Source organism: Rattus norvegicus, chromosome 19 (genome assembly GCF_036323735.1).
Source record: "Rattus norvegicus strain BN/NHsdMcwi chromosome 19, GRCr8, whole genome shotgun sequence".
Taxonomy (NCBI): Eukaryota; Metazoa; Chordata; class Mammalia; order Rodentia; family Muridae; genus Rattus; species Rattus norvegicus.
Genome location: NC_086037.1, coordinates 49,832,342 through 49,841,693, shown reverse-complemented (window position 1 = coordinate 49,841,693; position 9,352 = coordinate 49,832,342). Strand labels below are relative to the sequence as shown.

General features: G+C 40.0%; 1 pseudogene; it reads right to left on the bottom strand.

Moving 5' to 3' along the window:
- Nucleotides 1-8,684: 8,684 nt before the first annotated feature.
- On the bottom strand, nt 8,685-9,314 carry Rasd2-ps1 (RASD family, member 2, pseudogene 1; annotated as a pseudogene).
- Nucleotides 9,315-9,352: the final 38 nt, after the last annotated feature.

Below are 9,352 nucleotides of genomic sequence, written 5' to 3'. Positions count from 1 at the left end.
ATTCAGTGAGTTCCCAATGGGACATGCTTGTATAAGTGTACTCTTCAAGATATAGCAACATTTTCACGAAAGGAATCTAAGTATCATGGTGAATTCAGGAGGTTCCCAATAGAATTCGCATGTAATAAGGGTACTAATCAAGATAGAGCAAAATTTTAAGGAATTGAAACACAGTTTCTTTGTTAATTCAGGTAGTTCCCATTAGCAGGCTCTAGTAATATGTGTACTTTTAAAGATTTATCAAAATTTCGGGAGCCGAATCTAAGTAACTTGGTGAATTGAGTTAGTTCCCAATAGGCCGCAATAGTAATAAGTGGACTTTTCAGGATATAGAAAAATTTTCACGAATGGAATCAAAAATTCTAGGTGAATTCAGTGAGTTCCCAATGGGACATGCTTGTATAAGTGTACTCTTCAAGATATAGCAACAGTTTCACGCATTGAACCTAAGTATCATGGTGAATTCAGTAGGTTCTCAATAGGATTCGCATTTAATAAGGGTACTATTCAAGATACAGAAAATTTTAACGAACTGAAACAGTTTCTTTGTTAATTCAGGTAGTTCCCATTAGCAGGCTCTAGTAATATGTGTACTTTTAAAGATTTATCAAAATTTCGCGAGCCGAATCTAAGTAACTTGTTGAATTACGTTAGTTCCCAATAGGCTGTAATAGTAATAAGTGGACTTTTCGGGATATAGAATTATTTTCACGAATGGAATCAAAATTTCTAGGTGAATATAGTGAGTTCCCAATGGGACATGCTTGTATAAGTGTACTTTTCAAGATATAGCATCATTTTAACGAACGGAATCTTTTAAGTATCATGGTGAATTCAGTAGGTTCCCAATAGGATTTGCATGGAATAAGGGTACTATTCAAGATACAGCAAAATTTGAAGGAACTGAAACACAGTTTCTTTGTTAATTCAGGTAGTTCCCATTAGCAGGCTCTAGTAATATGTGTACTTTTAAAGATTTATCAAAATTTCGCGAACCGAATCTAAGTAACTTGGTGAATTATGTTAGTTCCCAGTAGGCCGCAATAGTAATAAGTGGAGTTTTCGGGATATAGATAATTTTCAAGAATGGAATCAAAATTTCTAGGTGAATATAGTGAGGTCCCAATGGGACATGCTTGTATAAGTGTACTTTTCAAGATATAGCATCATTTTAACGAACGGAATCTAAGTATCATGGTGAATTCAGTAGGTTCCCAATAGGATTCGCATGTAATACGGGTACTATTCAAGATACAGCAAAATTTTACGAAGTGAAATACAGTTTCTTTGTGATTGCAGATAGTTCCCTTTAGCAGGCTCCAATATTAAGTGTACTTTTAAAGATTTATCAAGTTTTCACAAGCCGAATCTCAGTAACTTTGCAAAATCAGTTAGTTCCCAATAGTCCGCCATAGGAATAAGTGGACGTTTCGTGATATAGGAAAATTTTCACAAATTGAATGAAAATTTTTAGGCGAATTCACCTAGTTCCCAATAGGCCATGCTTGTATAAGTGTACTTTATAAGATATAGCATCATTTTCACGACCCGAATCTAAGTATCATGTTGAATTCAGTACAGTCTCATTGGATGCGCTTGTAATACAGTAATCTTCACGATACTGCAAAATTTTAACGAACTGAAACACAGTTTCTTTGTGAATTCAGGTAGTTCCCATTAGCAGGCTCCAGTAATAAGTGTACTTTTAAAGATTTATCAAATTTTCACGAGCCGAATCTCAGTAACTTGGCGTAATCAGTTAATTCCCAATAGTCCGCCAAAGGAATAGGGACGTTTCGTGATATAGAAAAAAAATTGCACTAATGGAATGAAAATTTCTATGCGAATTCAGTGAATTCCCAAGGACTTGCTTGTATAAGTGTACTTTTCAAGATATAGCATCATTTTCACAAACCGAATCTAAGTATCATGTTGAATTCAGTAAGTTCCTAATAGGATGCGCTTGTAATACAGGTACTCTTCACGATACTGAAAATTTTAACGAACTGAAACACAGTTTCTTTGTGAAAGCAGGTAGTTCCCATTAACAGGCTCCAGTAATAAGTGTACTTTTATAGATTTATCAAATTTTTACGAGTCGAATCTCAGTTTCTTGGCGAAATCAGTTAGTTCCCAATAGTCCGCCATAGGAATAAGTGGACTTTTCGGGATATTGAAAAATTTTCACAAATGGAATCAAAATTTCTAGGCGAATTCAGTTTGTTCCTAATAGGCCATGCTTGTATAAGTGTACTCTTTAAGATATAGCATCATTTTCACGAACCGAATCTTAGTATCATGTTGAATTCAGTACGATCCCAATAGGATGCGCTTGTAATAAGGGTAGTATTCAAGATACAGCAAAATTTTAACGAACTGAAACACAGTTTCTTTGTGAATGCAGGTAGTTCCCATTAGCAGGCTCCAGTAATAAGTGTCCTTTTATAGATTTATCAAATTTTCATGAGCCGAATCTCCGTTACTTGGCGAAATCAGTTAGTTCCCAGTAGTCCGCCATAGGAATAAGTGGACTTTTCGGGATATTAAAAAATTTTCACAAATGGAATCAAAATTTCTAGGCGAAATCAGTAAGTTCCCAATAGGCTATGCTTTTTAAGTGTACTTTTCAAGATATAGCAACATTTTCTCTAGTGGAATCTTAGTTTCTTCGCGAATTCAGTTACTTCTCAATAGGAGCCCTTGTAATAATGTTCTTTGAAAGATTTAGCAAAATTTTCACTAACAGAATCTCAATTACTTGGTGAATACAGTTCATTCTCAGGTGGACATGCTGTAATTAGTGTACATTTGAATATATAGCAACATTTTCACAAACAGAAACTCAGTTTCTCCGCAGATTATGTTAGTTCCCAATACTTTATTCTTGTAATAAGTGTACTTTTTAAGATTTAGCAACATTTTCACTAATGGTATCTGAGTATCTTGTGAAATCAGTTAGTTGCCAATAATACATGCTTGTTATAAGGGTACTTTTCAAGATATAGCAACATTTTCACGAACTGAATCTAAGTATCATGGTGAATTCAGTACGATCCCAATAGGATGCGCTTGTAATAAGGGTAGTATTCAAGATACAGCAAAATTTTAACGAATTGAAACACAATTTCTTTGTGAATTCAGGTAGTTCCCATTAGTAGGATCCAGTAATAAGTGTAATTTTCAAGATTTATCAAATTTTCACGAGCCAAATCTCAGTTACTTGGCGAATTCAGTTAGTTCACAATAGGCCGCAATAGTAATAAGTGGACGTTTCAGGATATAGAAAAAATCTCACAAATGGAATGAAAATTTCTAGGCGAATTCAGTTTGTTCCCAATAGGCCATGCTTGTATAAGTGTACTTTTTAAGAAATAGCATAATTTTCACGAACCAAATCTTACTATCATGTTGAATTCAGTATGGTCTCAATAGGATGCGCTTGTAATACAGGTACTCTTCACGATACAGCAAAATTTTAACGAACTGAAACACAGTTTCTTTGTAAATGCTGGTAGTTCGCATTAGCAGGATCTAGTAATAATTGTACTTTTAAAGATTTATCCAAATTTCATGAGCCGAATCTCAGTTACTTGGCGAAATCAGTTAGTTCCCAATAGTCCGCCATAGGAATAAGTGGACGTTTCATGATATAGAAAAAAATTTCACAAATGGAATAAAAATTTCTAGGCAAATTCATTGAGTTCCCAATAGGACATGCTTGTATAAGTGTACTTTTCAAGATATGGCAACATTTTCACTAGTGGAATCTTAGTTACTTTGCGAATTAAGTTACTTCTCAATAGGAGCCCTTGTAATAATGTTCTTTGAAAGATTTAGCAAAATTTTCTCTAACGGAATCTCAGTTACTTGGTGAATTCAGTTCATTCTCAGGTGGACATGCTGTAATTAGTGTACATTTGAATATATAGCAACATTTTCACGAACATAAACTCAGTTTCTCCGCAGATTCTGTCCGTTCCCAATACTACGTTCTTAGAATAAGTGTACATTTCAAGATTTAGCAATATTTTCACTAATGGGATCTCAGTATCTTCCGAATTCAGTGAGTTCCCAATAGGACATGCTTGTATAAGGGTACTTTTCAAGATATAGCAACATTTTCACGAACCGAACCTAAGTATCATTTTGAATTCAGTACGTTTCCAATAGGATGTGCTTGTAATAAGGGTACTATTCGAGATACAGCCAAATTTTAACGAAATGAAACACAGTTTCTTTATGAATTCAGGTAGTTCCCATTAGCAGGTTCCAGTAATAAGTGTACTTTTAAAGATTTATCATAATTTTCATGAGCTGAATATTAGTTACTTGGCGAATTCAGTTAGTTCCCAATACGCCGCAATAGTTATAAGTGGACTTTTCAGGATACAGTAAAATTTTCACAAATGGAATCAAAATTTCTGGGCGAATTAAGTGAGTTCACACTAGGACAATCTTGTATAAGTGTACTTTTCAAGATATAGAAATATTTTCACTAGTGGAATATTAGTTTCTTCACCAATTCAGTTACTTCTGAATAGGAGCCCTTGTAATAAGTGCACTTTGAAAGAGATAGCAAAATTTTTGTGAATGGAATCTCAGTTACTTGGTGAATTCAGTTCATTCTCAGTTGGACATGCTTGTAATTAGTGTACATTTGAATATATAGCAATATTTTCTGAACAGAAACTCAGTTTCTCCACAGATTCTGTTAATTCCCAATACTATGTTCTTGTAATAAGTGTACTTTTCAAGATTTAGCAATATTTTCACTAATGGGATCTCTGTATCTTCTGAAATCTGTTAGTTCACAATAGGATGTGCTTGTATAAGTGTACTTTTCAAGATTTAGCAACATTTTCACTAATGGGATCTCAGTATCTTCCGAATTCTGTGAGTTCACAATAGGACATGCTTGTATACGTGTAATTTTCAAGATATAGCAACACTGTCACTAGTGGAATCTTAGTTTCTTCGCGAAATCAGTTACTTCTCAAAAGGAGCCCTTGTAATGAGTGTACTTTGAAAGATTTAGTAAAATTTTCACGAACAGTATCACAGTTACTTTGTGTATTCATTTCATTCTCAGTTGGACACGCTTGTAATTAGTGTACATTTGAATATATATCAACATTTTCAAGAAGAGAAACTCAGTTTCTCCTCAGATTCTGTTAGTTCTCAAAACTACGATCTTGGAATAAGTGTACTTTTCCAGATTAGTTATATTTTCACTAATGGGATCTCAGTATCTTCCGAATTCAGTGAGTTCCCAATAGGACATATTTGTATAAATGTACTTTTCAAGATATAGCAACATTTTCATTAACCGAATCTAAGTATCATGGTGAATTCAGTAGGTTCCCAATATGATGCGCTTGTAATAAGGGTACTATTCAAGATACTGTGTTTCAGTACGTTAAAATCTTTCTGCACTTATACAAGCATGTCCTATTGGGAACTCATTGAATTCGCCTAGAAATTTTGATTCCATTTGTGAAAATTTTACTGTATCCCGAAAAGTCCACTTATTACTATTGTGGCCTATTGGGAACTAACTGAATTCGCCAAGTAACTGAGATTGAGTTCATGAAAATTTTGGTAAATCTTTAAAAGTACACTTATTCCTAGAGCCTGCTAATGGGAACTATCTGAATTCACAAAGAAACTCTGTTTCAGTTCATTAAAATTTTGCTGTATCTTGAATAGTACCCTTATTACAAACGCATTCTTTTGGGAACCTACTGAATTCACCATGATACTTAGATTTGGTTCGTGAAAATTTTGCTCTATCTTGAAAAGAATACAAAGTGTGTGCAACCACAAGCTTACAGAGAGAGAGAGAGAGAGAGAGAGAGAGAGAGAGAGAGAGAGAGAAGAGAAGAGAAGAGAAGAGGAGAGGAGAGAGAGGGAGACTTTAAGCCTTGAAATTGCCTGTCAGTTTGTACCCAAAGAGTAAGTAATCTATGTATATTTATTATGTACCTTCTAGATATCCCTGCTTCCAGTTGAGAACTCTAATCCTGTATCAAGGCTGGACCCCAGAATTTCCCAGACAAATCATGGTTCCAGTCAGGTATGCCTCTTGGACAAGCAGTTGAGCACTGTGCCAAGTTAGAACACATGGGTCACAAGGTGTACCATGGAAATGGACAAGAGGGTGTTTGAGATGGGTTAGCAGCAGTCATCTATCTTCCCCTCTGCTCAGCAGGGGGCACCCAGGCACATGAAGTACCACTTCTGGGGTCATTCCAGCTCCAGGATCCAGTGTCCCTGCCTCAGACATCCCTGCCTCCAGGTGCTGTCCCCAACTACATCCCATCCCTTCTCATTTTGAAAGACTCTTCTTGCCATTCAGAAAGCTGCCTGCCTGTTGACGGATGCTAACCTTGTTCCAAACTGGCCTTCTAGGTGACACTGCCCACCATCCCTATGGAGTGGCTGTCCTGTGTCTTGAAAGGTGAGAGCAGAATCTCTGCCTCCTCCCAGCAAAGATTTGGCATGATCCCATCTTTTCCATTATGTAGATACAGCAGACTCATGTTGCCAGGCTGGTCACTATATATGCCTTCTGCCACAGCTGTTAAGTAGTCAGGACAACAGACACATGCCACAATGCCTGGCTCCTCAGCCAGTCTTGATGATCAATGATCATTGCAGACACTGCTGCTAATAAGCACTCTAGGCACACACACACTAACAGGTCAGGCCCAATCTCCTTATTTGGGTTTCATCCTCCAAAGTTTCCACTGTTGTATATAAGGAGGCCTTGGCTCAGGGAGAGGCCCATCCCATGGAAATACAGGAAGTAAGCATCAAAGGCATAGCTGCTAACAAACCAACTTTAACTGATAGTGTACACAGAGGTCTAGACTTGACTGGATGGGGACAGGCCAAACACCTGCCTGGACAAGTACCTGGTATACTCTCAGGGTTGAAGCTGGGGTCACTGCAGGACAGAAGCAGGCGCTAAAGCAATTGTGCTGAGCAGCAGGTGTTGAGGTATGTATGGAGTCAGGGCTGGGCCTGGGTTTGGTGTGTAGAGATGAATCTGGTGTGCATTAAGGATGGGAATGCACAGCATCCACAGATAACCTCAGTGATTGCTCTGAGGGAGGGGTGTGTAACATGATCCAAATCCCTGCCACCTGGAGCTCCAGTGCAGGGCATGACATGTTGTGTATGGAAGGCCCATGGCTGACCCAGCCTGCAGTGAGTGACCTGGGCTTTGAGAGAATGCACTAGTAGATTCCTATGTTTTCTGATAACCATCAGCATCACTACTCTGTGTGCATGCATGGAGGTCAAAGAATGACTGACAAGTTACTTCTCTCCTTCCTCCACTTGGGACCCTAGGATCAAACTCAGGTTGAAAGCTTGGCAGTAGGTGTCTTTGCCCATGGAGCCATCTCAGTTGGCCAGCTGCAGTACTATTAAGACTAAAGCACAAATGTATTAAGAGGTGGTGAACAGGACCTTTGGTTTTCATGGTCATAGTCATCCCTCACCCCTACTTCTGTGTACATAGCCTGAACACTAGAAGTCCCACCATAAGTCTTCCTTCCAACATGTCCTGGACTCAGCTCTGGCTCTCAGCTGTTCCACTTCCTCTAACAGCTGTGTGTACAGAAGGGGCACCATGGGTGGGCAGAGGCTAGAGCTGGGGACATACGGGACCCCTTGCCTTCTGTTGCCTAGCACACAAGGGACCCAGTATCCAGTAGGTGCTCAGCAGATGTTTGAAGAACTACAGCAGAAGAAAGCTGCATCTTGTCAGAGCTCTGTCCTGAACTAGTTAGAAGAGGGGTTTAGAGTCACTTTCTCAAATTCCAGCCATCCTCTCCTGAGGGCAGGAGAGTCCTGCCGTGACTATGGCACTGTGAGCCCTCTGTAAGCTGATGAACAATGGGCAGCACCCAGCTGCACAGCCTGCCTGGGAGCAGGGAGGGAGACCCAAGCCAAAGCAATGGATTTGAATTGGGAAGCCCTGTCAAAGACAAGGCACTGGACTCTTACATACTTCATGTCTACTGGAAACAGAACAAGAAACACACTTCAAAACAAAGAGAAATGTCATATGGACGAGCCTGGGAATATTGCCAAGAGGCAGTGATCTAAGGGATACAGGCACATGTCTCTCTGTCTCTGCCTCTCTCTCTCTCTCTCTCTCTCTCTCTCTCTCTCTCTCTTTCTCTATCTATCTATCTGTTGGCTGAAGGTCATAGTGGCCAGGGGCTAAGTTGGAGGGCAGGGGATACACAGCTGGGCCAGAAAGCAGGAGCTGAAAACCCAGGAGGGTGGTTTCTCCAGAGGCATAGAGGCTAAGCTGGTCAGCACAGAGGGAGCAGAGGCCACCAGGGAACCTGGCTGGGACATCTGGCTAAGATATTCTTATCCTGTGGCTTGTACTGAGCATCTTGCTTTGATGCAGGATTCCTGGCCTTTTCCCATCCCTCCCACTCTAAGGACACTGGGAGATTGTCTTGGCACGAGTGCTGACATGCCCCCAGACATGCCTCTGTCCTCCCACAAAGGAACCACATTCATAGCTCACAGGTGGTGGCCAGGAATCAAGAGAATGGGCACAATATACACATCTAAGGCCCTCCTTGTTATGTAGGCAGTGGGAATCCTCAGTCACCTCCCTTAAAGTACTGCCCAAGTCCCATCCCCAAAGTTCTTGCCTCTCATTGAATGCTACACTTGTTCCTCTCTCAGGCCTGACCCTCCCTTATGATCTTGGCTTTGATATACTTGAGATCACTGTTGACACTGGGGCAGTGTGTTAAAGGTGAGACCATGCCATAGGCACCTGCGACCTTGGTGTGGTGCATGCAGAAGTGCCGGGGATGGAAGGCGTCACTGTACTGTAGAGAGATCTTATGGTGCAGTGCAGGGCTCATCTCATGGGGCAGCTTGGCCATGCTGAACAGCACATAGAACATCTCATTCACATTAGTGTTCTTCTTGGCTGACACCTTGAAGTAGGCATAGTTTTCATCACCAGATACCAGTAGCTCTGCCTCCATGAAAGGGACCTGGCAGCACAGCTCACTGTGGTTATTCTTGTTCTCACACATCACCATGGGCAGTTCTGCTGCCTCCTTGGTCTTATTCTTCAAATAGAACTTGACCTCCAGGATCTGTTTCTGGAGGTGCTTGACCTTGTTGAAGGACTCCCGGCTATCCAGGCTAAACACTAGGATGAAGGCATCTCCTGTGAAGAGGATGAAGCAAGTGAACAAGGCACACTCAACACAGGTCCCATCAGCTTCCAGGAAGCCTGCAAACTCTAACCTGAAGGCTCTTCCAGGCATCTGCTAACATTGTCCCTACTTCTCAAAAAATGGAGCCA